Raw genomic sequence first — 12,502 nt, forward strand, 5'->3', positions numbered from 1 at the left:
GTACAATTAATAGCAAAATAGAGAAATCAGTGGCTCTAGTTAAATCTGTGATCTAATATAAGTTGCAGGAACATTTATTGAAAATGAAGGGCAAATGGAACAGATTTGAGAAAATCATTATTAACTATCAAACCTGAACCACAGACAGTGTATGTTTTTTCTGTTCTCTGTCATTTCCTCTCTCACTGTTCCATTTGCTGCCAGAGGAAAATAGTGTTGCTCCTCACTTTGGGGGGATGTTATGCTGCAGCTGCAGCGGCCATGACCACTAACTTAAAAAAACAAAGTGAAAATAATATTAATTCTACTTGATCACTTTGTGAATACCAATTAAATAAACCGCAGGTGTTTTTGCTGGAATTATTGCACAAGGTCACAGAACGCTGCGTAACACAGCGGTCGGCCAATTCTGAAAACTCATTAACTCGCGTTGCCAAAAACATTTTTCAGTTCTTACTTTAATACTTTTACAAAAGATAAATACTTAATTAAATGACTTTTCATTCCCCATCACAGTGTGTGTTAACAGCGTCGTCAACAGCCATCGTCATTTCAATTTCTTTTGCCCTTGCCTTCAGTGAGTAGAACATTAATGAAAAGCGACAATAAGAGATTTGTGGTCACTGAGCTTTAATTTAAAAAAAATGCAAATCCATATGTTTGATTCACTTTAACCAGGTTACAGAATCTATTCTTAACAGGGATTGCCCATTTGGGTAAAATATATAATTGGACAAAAGTCTGGATACCATTGCTAGACAGCCAAAACTACAACTGGATACAGAGGCATTTTGATCTAAATCCATTGGTCACACCTCTTGAAAGTGGGAGGTAAGTACACTAAGACCGCAACTAATGATTTTGTGATCTGTCGATTATTTGCTCGATTAATCGAGTACCTGTTTGGTTGGTAAAATGTCAAAAAATGTTGATCAGTGTTTACCAAAACCTGGAATAATGATGTTCTCAAATGATTTGTTTTGTCCACAAATCAAAAAATATTCAGCTCTAATGGTTTCTTTGTAAACATGGAGCAAAGAAACCAAGAAAATATTCACATTCAAGAAGCTGAAAAATCCAAAAGCTTGTTTTAATTATTGAAAAACAAACAAACAAAAAAAAAGATTAATCTATAATCAAAATAGCTGATGACTCACTTAGCCATCGATTAATCAAATAAACATTGCAGCTCTAGACTACACCCTTGCCAGAGATTGAGACGCAGTCTGGCAATGGAACTACGCTATGTTGAGCCCTAGTTTTTGGCAAAAATGACATTGATAACATCTTTCTCCATCTCCTCCTTCTCAGACCAACGGCTGAACCAAACATTCTGGCCACTGTGTGACTTTTAAACACAGTGTGTGAGGACATTTGAGGCCCATTAAGTGTCATATGAGCCAAAGACAAGCAGAGCAGTTTGTCTCAGATCATAAATGTGCAATCAGACATAAAGGAGATAAGAGATTAGGCTCGTTATCTCATCCGTGAATAATAAGATGTGGGGCCCAAATTGCAAATTTTTGTGTGTGAAGTGAATGGAAATGAGAACCAATGACAACCTTTTTTGTCATCCATTTTTAAACAGCCGGAATCTACCAATACATAACACAGAGCCTCATCCTCCAGTCTAGCAGAGTTTCCTGTGCTGAAATAATCTCTCTGAAAAACAAACCACTGTGTGACGGTGCATTCAAATCCTCCACATCACGGTGGAGAATCGGGAAAGTATTGTAATATGTATGACACAATAAACACCATAAGTACTGGACCAATTTAAAAGGACAGGACACTTCAAAGTGTGGCTATGAGCAACAGGCATTTTACATTTTTATTTTTTTACTCAGCCCGGACATGTTGTTCATCTTAACATGAAGGGTGTTTCAATTAGTTAACCATTAACTGGCATGAAATGATAAGTCATACTAATAAAAGATGTCCTCTTTATCAATGAGCTCTATTTCTGGTAGCACAGTAATCAAATCAATCTACTGTATAGCAGAAAGTACGTTTTGCAGATAAGTGCTAACACTATTGAATAAATACTACTTGTATTGTATGATTGTGAACGGTAAATTTCCCCAAATGTGTCTCAGTGTTTACACACAATAATGAAGAAGTGGTTTAGAGACTTAAACCTTTAGACTTATTGTAGAGCTAAAAGCAGTAGATATGCACTGTATAATACAGATATTCCTTTAATGTTTAATGTAGTGATGGTTTATAAGCTGGTTATGCCTTAAAATATTCTGCATACTATCAGGAAAGATTTCAACATAGATTCATGTTTGAATAGCTGTTGTCTTATTATCTGATTTACGAATTGTATCTGAAATCCAGCATTAAATAAACTCCATCAGATGCCGCTAAAATACATGGCTTTTCAGTAAAAACCTAAAATTGTACAGTATTTTTTAAATGTAAAAGCAAAGACTGCAAAATAACAAGCATGTTTCCTTACAAAAGAAAAGTACTTTTAAGTACAAAGATTGAAGTACTGGTAGTTGAAGTAGTAAGTCACAGCCACTCAAAGTGTATAATTATGGGTTATACAGTGACTTTGACTAACTTTTTACTGCTTGAAGGGTTCCTATCATATGATGCAAGATAAAGAGAAAGAAAAAAAAAAGGTTTCTGTAATACAGGCCGAGCAGTGACTTCCACATACCTGTCATTCTGAGTGAACCTTGTCCTCTACTCTGTTACCATGGCTCCCTCAAAAGAGGGTGTGTCTGCAGCATAGGTGTGCCATGCAAGTAGTGAAATACACTCGTATCATATGCAGAAGACAGAGCTTGAGGAAAAACACACTCATTTATGCCTTTCCATACTCAAATAAAAATTTGAATTTGAGGGGGGAAACGTTTGAACACGTATAGAAGACATCCCATCATGCAGTGCTGCAAATGAAGAGAAGTATACGTGGTTAAGTTGCCGTGATGAGCCTAGTATAAGCTCCGCTACATGTGACCCCATTTGCCAATGTGGTGGGGTTTTTTTTTGGTAAATGTGGTCAATTTTGGCGAGCGAGGCATAGGACGATTATGAAAATGTCCTCTCACAATTGCTCTGTCCAAAAGAATAAAAAAATAATTACTTTAGACACAGCAGAGTTTTCTGTTCATTTCTGGACCAGCATTAGGTTTGTGGCTGAAAGCTTTGAGAAAGTGTGCACAGATACAAAGGTTTGTCCACAAAATGTAAAAAACAAAAAAATATCTTAAAGTTTACAGATTAGGGCTGTAACTAATCATGATTATTTTCATAATCGCTAAATCTGTTGATCATTTCCTTGATAAATCAGGTAATTGTTCGGCCCATGAAATGTGAGAAACCCAAACCTGAAAATGACGATGTTCTCAAATGTCTCGTGTTGTCCACAAATCAAAATGACCACTAACCCTAAGCCTAACTAGTCAGAGGGTGCATTTCGTACTTTGACACACAAAGAATACTGATGTAATCACCGGTGACAATCTGCAATTTCTCCAATAGGTGTCACTACTTCTTACACAATAAATGCGAGAAGTTGCAGGCTCCCCCTTGTGGTACTAAATCAATAGTACTGTAAAGCCGTGTTTCGCTAGGTTTGGTTTGTTACAGTACTCTTTTTTTGCATTACTATTAGGAATAGTACCAAAATAACCAGCCACAACTGGACCATTTTTTGGCACCCTTCTATTGCGGTACCAGAGTATGGTATGGACAGGGTGGAGATGGACCGACTCCACCCACAACAAGCCGATTGGGCGACAAAAATCGAGTTTGATGTTTTATTGTCACTTTACGAACCCATAGGGCACAGAACACACCCCACCTACCAAGTTACGGTACAGTCGGAACACAAGCCTGATCCAGGGCTCTACCATTCCAAACTGTACTGGACCAAACATAACCGTGCCATGATGGCAAAACAGCACAAGCAAGTGTGGCAGCATCTTCAAGTCACTCACATGAAGATTTGATGACTTGTCCCATTCACAATCATCCCAATAATTGAAATTCACCACCACCATCATCTTAATTTAAGTGATTTAAACTGCAATGTGCGATGGAATCGTGTATTATTCATACCCGGGGCGAGCTAGAGCTTCTTCTTTTTTTAAAACAAAGAATATGACAAATGACAAGGTCTCTATTAATGTTAATTTTGAATAAAAGCAAGTTTCAAGCTAAAAAAAGAAGACATGAATAAGGCAAAAGTCATCGGGCAGAACAGATGTGTGAAGACCTGCTCCACCACACTGAGCGTGTAATAAGTGGTGATCAAAAATAGTGAGTGAAATTATTTAAATAAGATGCTTAGGTTTACACATTCCTTTAGAAAATAATCAAGCCACGCACACTGCGATATTTAACCGCAATAACAACGCAAACGGGGGGTTCTAGAACAATGTCTAGTTATATCAAACCACAAGTGAGCGGACAAAGACCCGGCGTCAAAATCAACAAAGTGACACGAGTAAGGTGCCATTTTTTTGGTCCCAGCGCTAGCCACAGTTTAAATGTACATGTTCATGAAATAAAACACTTTTTTAAAAGGGTTAGTGTTGACTCTTAAATGACTGGTGGAGCAACTTACACACAGTTCATGTTCTTACCTTAGTGTTCACTCCAGAGAGAATGGACAAACGGCGACACACTCAACACGCCACAGAAATTTTAAATAAAAAAAAAACTGAGCAGCTAACGCGACGCGAGTGACGTTTAAATCCACATGTGTGTCGCTATTGTTTTATTTCTTTACAATCCCGAACGGAGCGTGTAATACTCGCTCTCTCCTCGCTTGTTTTTCTGTCGCAGGCTCACTCTGACTCTCTCTGACTGACTAACTGACGAACTGCCTCCACCTCAACCACTCTCTACGAGCCCGGAACATGGAAGGAAGCACGTCCGCTTTACGCTTTCAGAATAAAACCTCCTCATGGTTAGTAATCAGACGAGTCACATACATTCACACGTTACAGAGGTCGAAGGACAGAGGATAGCAATGCACAATTGAATAGAAACATAAACAACAACAACAACAAAAGTAGAAATTAGAACAAACAGTGTAGTGCAAGAGCAAAAGCTAAAAGGGAAATAATTGCAAAACAACAGGCCGAAATGTCCTGATATCATTTTGTTCTATACTTAGATTGTGCCTAAACAACAATTTTGCTGTGAAGTAGTCTATTCAGGACACTGTAAGAATGTCCAAACATTATCACATAAAAAAAATATTTATGTATATAAAAATTTTTTTGTAAAAGTTCTATATGTTTTTATATAACTTGGTATTACATTTTTTTGAACATGTGAAATAAGTCTCAACTCAACTACTTACTATATGTCAATGAGTGGTTTATATTTCTGTTACATTTCCCACTGTTTTTGGCTTTGTTGATATAAATAACAACCTTGCAGCATAATGTAAAACATGTGATCTAAGAGAGAATGACACTTCCTGATTCCACAGTCTTTTAGTACATATATTCATGCAAAAATATTCAAACACTTTTATGAAGGCAGAATAATCATTTATATCATCTTGGTTAAGGGTATTATGTCCCTTGCTCAATTTCAGATGACACAAATTTTGGACTTTTATTTAGAAGGAACACTACACGATTTCCGGTAGAGTCCTGTCGTCTCTCACCGGCTTGATTGCCGGTCCAGCGTGTGACGTCACCAACACCGGGACTGGTCCAGGCCAACAGCAGAGGAAAAAGGGACACAGCGATGTCGCCCCTTACTGTTCACAATGAAAACTTCACACACACACACACACACGTATGCATATAGTAGTACAAGTGATTATTTTGAGGTATGAACTCTTTCTTTCTGAGTCAATACATTCATGACATTGATTAATAATGTAATATAATAAATAGTAAGTAATAAAGAGTAAAACTCAATCACCCAGTCTCTATGTTGTCCTTACGTGTGTGCAAACATTAAAAACAAGGCAATAAACAGACACTAAAAGCTTAAGGTGATGAAAAAGCTTGTATAAAAACAGACAGAGAGGCTGCTGCATGATCGTAAAAACAAAAGGGAACGGTGTTCTTTAAATTCTGTGGACACACACGGACTGGGCAAAAGCAAAAATAACTTTTGTTTCTAAATGTCCCCAAGGGACAATAAGGAGGTTCAGCAGCTCTGAGTGTCCTACAGGGTAAATGGAATGACATGGAGCTGGTCTCTCTTTTTGCAGCTATACCAGCTTCCACTGTCCTTTCCTGAGGATTTTGAAGTGTTTATATGTGAATTACTGTCCATTCATTCATTCTGTAGAGCATTGATGAGGTCAGTACACTGATGCTGGACAAGAAGTTCATGTTCAGGTTCATCCCAAACGTGCATGATGGGATTAAGGGCCAGGAGTCAAGTTCCTCTGCACCAGACTCAAAGTCAAACCATGTCTTCATAGTCCTTGAAACAAACATAGCATTGTCCAAAAATGTCTTGGTATGAAGATTGTCCTTCACTGGAGATAAGGGGCCTGATTGAAACACCTGAATTCAATACGTTTGTCCATGTAGTGTATCTGTATACTTATTAAAACACTTTTATTTTGAAATGATGTAATATATCATTGTGATTGCTGGAATAGTGATGCCCTCTAACTGTTGCCTTGTATAAATTACTAGTACAAGCATGTTACCAGAAAATGACTTTGGTAGAAGTTGAAGTCACTTTTTTATAATATTACATAATATTATATATAATATAATATTAGTAAAAGTCTTAAAGTAGATGACATTTACTGTATATTACTTGTGGGTTCAATTCCTGCTAAGTCTAACGTGTCCTTTAGAAGTACAGATATGTGAGTTTTGTACATAAATACAGTAACAAAGTATTTGTACTTCAATACATTACAACACTGGCTTTAAACTGGTGAGATGAAGACAGACATGGAAAAAAGAAGAGCTACATCTGAAAAACATATTTGGATTGACGGCGTTGGTCAATAATCACATCACCGTTTCATGAAGCACTGACGTAAAACACAAAATAAATATCAATAAAACATCGACGTGAACCCCAGGATGACATCATCATCATCATCATCATCATCAATAGCTGTGCTCCACCTGCTGAAGGTCAGCGTGTTTGCGTTCGATGTCGTCGTCCAGGTCAATGATCATCCGGGTCCATCATTTGAGATCAACATCGAGGGTTGTCTTGGTAACGCGGGTGAAAAATTCAATAATTCATGTTTTTCTTCTTCTGTCTGAGCGTCTTCTACCGTCTGTGAGATCATCAAGGTTTCTCCACATGCAGTCGCATCTGCTGGACACTTCTAACATCAGCCATGGAAGGAATAATATAATACAAATATAACAGCAACATGACCAAATAAAGTATGAGCAAATACTAATAGATTTAATGTATTTAAATCAATTAAATGAATAAATCTAAATTGATTTCAATCAGATCCTTTTGGCTTCCAGGAATGATTCGGGTGTTTCATCAGTAAAATTATACATAAATACATGTAGTAATTATTAAGACAGAATATTACGGGTATTAATGTTTTCTCCGGGGACATGAGCAAAAAAATATAAACATCAAAAATACAAAAAATAGATGCCATATTGAAATCAATCAAATAAAATGAATAAAAATGACCATTTAAATTAAATAAATATGATAAAAATGAAAGTTCTATAGTTACTCCACACTAATTATCCTGCAATACTGTGTGATATGCACTGATATTTACACATATCAGACACATATGCATAATTCAAATTATGAAGCGTAATTGTATTTTGTACACTTCAAAACTACTCGCCAAAACTAGTCTATTATATATGTATATATGTATATGTATACATACATCAGCCTTGTTTATGAATCATAATAATTACTCTTCCCTGTAAAACATATTATGGCTCGTAACTGTAAATCTTGTTTTTGAAACAATACAAAGTTCAAGGGTGAGATGATTCATTTGTGGTTATATTTGAAGTCATATTGTATCACTGACATGTTGTGTGTGTGGTCACCAGGGGGCAGAGCATCCCCTGCAGAAGAGCCTAAATGTGCATGTCACACATTTTCCAGTCCATTACTACTGTGCTGTCAGGATGTTACAATAACCTCATTCAACTCCCGCAAACCCCGACAATTACCCTTGATTAAAAAAGCGCTTGGATGATGAGTGTAATTGCAGGCACATGCACATTCACATTTTTACAGTAAAGCCCACTTGAGCACGGGGGGATAATTGGAAAGAGCTGAGGTGCGTGTTTACACTACCAGACGTAGAATCTGGGATTATTGGATTTCATGGTTAAATTCAATTGAACACAACAACCAGGAGGTTTTTTCTGTTGACTTGTGACTGAGGCTGTGTTACAGTATATTAAAAAAAAAGAAGAAGGAATAAATGAATACAACAGCTGAGTGTAAGTGATTAAGAGCTGCTGTGAAAAGTGCAACATTGCCGGGATGCTCCTCGTGCTCTTTCTCATATGGGAGCTAAAGTATTATTGATTGCGGCTGTCAGCGCGCTCTCACTGTGACCGGGGCTGTCCGTCGTCATGGAGCCACTCCCACGGCAAATGGCTCCCACTGAGTGACCACTGAGGTGCTGAGTGCAGCTCTACGGTTACAGCGCTGATCAAACCGGATGTTTGCTTTGGTAGAAGAGGCGTTCACGGCCTCCCACGTGCACGTGACTGGAGGTGATGATGTACGCGAGGACGCCCATGTTTGCTGTCCTGTGGCCTGTGATGTGAAAAGTGTTTATAAAAGTACAGTAAAAGTGTCTTTTATAAAGATGATAATTCAGTTTTATTGTTATTTTTGGAGCCTGTAACTTTAACACTTAGTGCTCACACAGCACAGATCTCCTTATATGGACAACCTGTGTGTGTGTGTGTGTGCGTGTGCTTATAGGTCACATATTCAGGCTTTAAAAATGCGTCTTCTTATGTGTCGTTGAGTCAAAGTTATGATTCATTTTTTAGTAGCGATAATTGTGCAGAAGTCACAAAATGAGACCATTTTCCTTTTCTTTTTGTTGATAAAAACGAGCCAAGTGAACTTTAAACTGTGACTGATTTCCACATTTCACAAATTCAATCCGGTTTTAAACATTTTGAGTATTTTTGCTCAGGTGTGTTTATATAGATTGCGCAGATTGTGCTGAAAAAAAGGATAGAAGACATTGCACATTCTTATCAACTCAATGGGTAAAAAAATGGGTTATGGTTTTGTTTGTTTGTATTGATACGGAGAAGTATAAAACTGTATATCAGTGTATTTAAGTCTGCTTTACTCGTTATGCACTTCCCCTTTTATTCCTACGGGGTGGAGTGGCTCAGTGGTTAAGACCGTACCTTGTGTACCAAAGACATCATGGTTGCAAGTTCGATTCCACCCCTGGCTAATTGTACTTGATTCCATTGTAAGTCGCTTTGGATAAAAGCGTCTGCTAAATGACATGTAATGTAATGTAATTCCTTCAAGTAGATAATGACGCAACCCAGCGATTCCTTGAAAACAACCAGTGAGAAACGTTGCAATGGTATGAGCCAGTGAGCCATACCATATTTGCACTAAACCGTTCCCTTTTTGATTTTTGAAAAAGGCTGCAATATTTAGAATTCATGGGAACTCTTTCACAAATGTTGTACTCAATGGGAAATGGGTAGAACAAAAAAATGAGGATATGATTTTGTTTGTTTGTATTGATACTGAATACTATCGTAATATATGATAATCTGCCCTAGCAACAAGAAATAAACTGACTGTTATTTTAATAATAAAAAATGAATACAGTTTTAGTACTATATACAGAGTACAGTTAGATTGTGCACTTTTGAAAGAACTAAAACTAAAATAAAAGACAGAGAAACTGTGTCATTATGTCAACACTATCATACTATTCTACCGTACACGGTGGAAACTCGAAGGATGTAAGGCAGACTTAAATACACTGATTCTGACCACATGATACACACACAGAGCTAGAGACTTTCTGTGTAGCACGTGCGCTGCTAACCAATTTAAACAACCAATTACCAAAGCTCTTCAACGTATATTTTGTATCTATTTGAATCTAAATTTGTTTTAAAGGGGCTTTATTGCCCACGTGAAGAATGATTTTCAAGGACATTTTGAATCATTTAATACTTTGTGGTTGGGTTTCTCCAAATCAAATTAAACACTTTTAAATGCCATCTATTTACATCTATATATACATATTTTATTTCACCCGCAGTCGATTGTCATTTGCAATATGGTATGATTGAGTACATCCAGTGTTTTGGCTGTAAGTCCTGCTGTAAACCTCTGAAGGTTCACTTCAGCTGGTCTCTCCAGTCAATTCTTCCAGGAGAAGGCCGGCTCATCCTTGGCTGGAGGCATCATTTTAATGAGTGCACTCAGTGCAAACAATGCCGTGGGCAATAATAGGAGGAAGGGGTAAGAGTTGAGTGCGCTGTGGATGCCTATCTGGACAGATTTAACTATTTCAAGGGCAGTTTGGCATTAATTCAAGGGCATTTTGCCAAATCTTCCTGCATGGTCTTTCAAATTTACGCCGTAAAAAACAGAATCTCCTCCTTTATCTCCTCGCTGTAGCCCATCAGGGAGGATAGAGTGTGCATTTTAAAACAGTGAACCTCAAGTTTGAAGAGTTTGAAGTGTTGCACGACTCATCTTCTCAATAATATTTGTACCTTCAGAGAGCAGCGTGGACCCTAAAACAAATATAAAAAGTAGACATAGACATTAGGTTTGGTTGTTGAGGCAGATCAGAAAGTAGGAACAAAAGGAAAAAGCCTCCATGAGCTTCTTCTCACTTGATCAATAACATCAATAAACATTTTCCTAAGAAGTCAATGGTCCCAGTAGCTAGTTTCAGGTCTTCTTCAACAGAACACAATGACAAATGTGTAAATTATGTTCCCATAAAGAGGAAAATAGATACTAAAGCACAAATGGACACCAGTGTGATTGACAGCTTGCATTGTCCAGTAGGTGTCTGGTTGCAGGTGTCTTCTGTGAACCTCCAGTTGCAAAACCTCAACATGGTGCTGGTTAAATCCATCCATAATCTATATGGCTTATCGCTTGCGGGCTGCAGGGAAAAGTTGGAGAGAGGCAGCTCACTCCCTAGACAGATTGCAAGTCAATCACAGGGCTACAAAGGCAAACCACCATCATCCAACCCATGACAATGTTCATGCTGAAGTTACCCACTTCAAGCAAGTTACCCTCACCGGTACAAGCCATGGAGCTCCTGGTGAGAAACCGAAGACCACCGGATAGGAATATTAGCTTCTCTGACGTGGACTCAATGGCAGCCATGTATGCACATTCAGCAATATATGGCAGGTCTCTGTGGACCATCTAAGGCCTTGGAGTGTCCATCAAACAAACCCCAATCTACAGGACTATGGATGAAAGCTAGCATAGGGGGAAAACATATGCGATCACCCATGCTGACCCCTTTTGGTTTTGTTACAGTAAGGCCTTTGTCCGCCCAGTGGAAAGGGAAGTTGGCTTGTAATTGAAGGGTTGCAAGTTGTAGTCCCCACCAGGTCAACGGCTGGGGTACCCCTGAGCAAGGTACCCGATCCCCGTTGCTCATTGTTAATCGGACACTCTAAATTGACCCCGGCTAGTCTGGATAAATGGTAGAATTGTGTCGGAATTGTGTCTCTGCCAAATCAAATATGCGGATCATCTGCTGTGGTGGGGAGCAGCCAGAGGGAAAACGAATCCTGCAGTAAGCATTATACAGTAACCCAGCACTGACAAACCAAACACTGGCTCTACAGAGGACAGCCATTTTGGGCTACCTATCAGGTCACTGTAGGTTCTCCCACTTGGATTGGGAGGGTAATGCAAGAGGTATGAAACTGGTTGTAAAACGCATCATCAACGTAGCGTGTCACTTAATCCTACACACTAAACCTTTGACTATTTGGTATGTTCTATATATATATACCTGCCAAGTAGCATCTTCTTTCTTCTTTTATTTTTACAGGCTTTTCACTACTACCCCTCCACCAAATGAGGCATTCCGCGTCGGAATAGTTAAATATCCAAGAGCATACTATTGCAGAGCATGCATGACAGAGTAGGAATTACAGTGCACATTTGGCTCCCAGCTGCCAACCACACCTCCAGTCTCAATCTTTCCTCTCGCTCACAGATCTTTTGGATCTGTATTCTGAGACACATGGACTTGGCACTAGCGGCCAAAGTGCCACTATGACAGCTGTCCTTGCTTTGCAGCAGACAGAATTAGCAAGATAAACACAGCCAGAGACAGAGGGGCCCAGTTGTTGTCCAGATAAGTGAGATCAGATGAGACTGCAACAGTCAGAGCAGAATAACCAAATTATCAAGACTGGGAATTTTCATGTAAACTCGCTAGAGCCGGACTATAAACTAAAGCGTGATCAGAGAAGGGGCGGGAGAAGGAAATTAACTTGTAAGGGGGAGGAGAAGAACATCGGATGTTGCTGCACTCCTCAAGGCCTGTGCCACGCTG

The 12,502-nt window shown here is 38.6% G+C and overlaps 1 protein-coding gene across 1 annotated transcript in view; it reads right to left on the reverse strand.

Moving 5' to 3' along the window:
- Positions 1–4,837, reverse strand: part of nck2a (NCK adaptor protein 2a) — a 39,045-nt gene extending 34,208 nt beyond the window's left edge. The window contains exon 1 of the mRNA XM_044013333.1: positions 4,602–4,837. The gene's annotated coding sequence lies outside the window, so the exon portion shown is untranslated. The remainder of the gene's footprint in view (positions 1–4,601) is intronic.
- Between the last annotated feature and the right edge of the window lie 7,665 nt (positions 4,838–12,502).

This window comes from Solea senegalensis, linkage group LG2, assembly GCF_019176455.1.
Source record: "Solea senegalensis isolate Sse05_10M linkage group LG2, IFAPA_SoseM_1, whole genome shotgun sequence".
Classification (NCBI taxonomy): domain Eukaryota; kingdom Metazoa; phylum Chordata; class Actinopteri; order Pleuronectiformes; family Soleidae; genus Solea; species Solea senegalensis.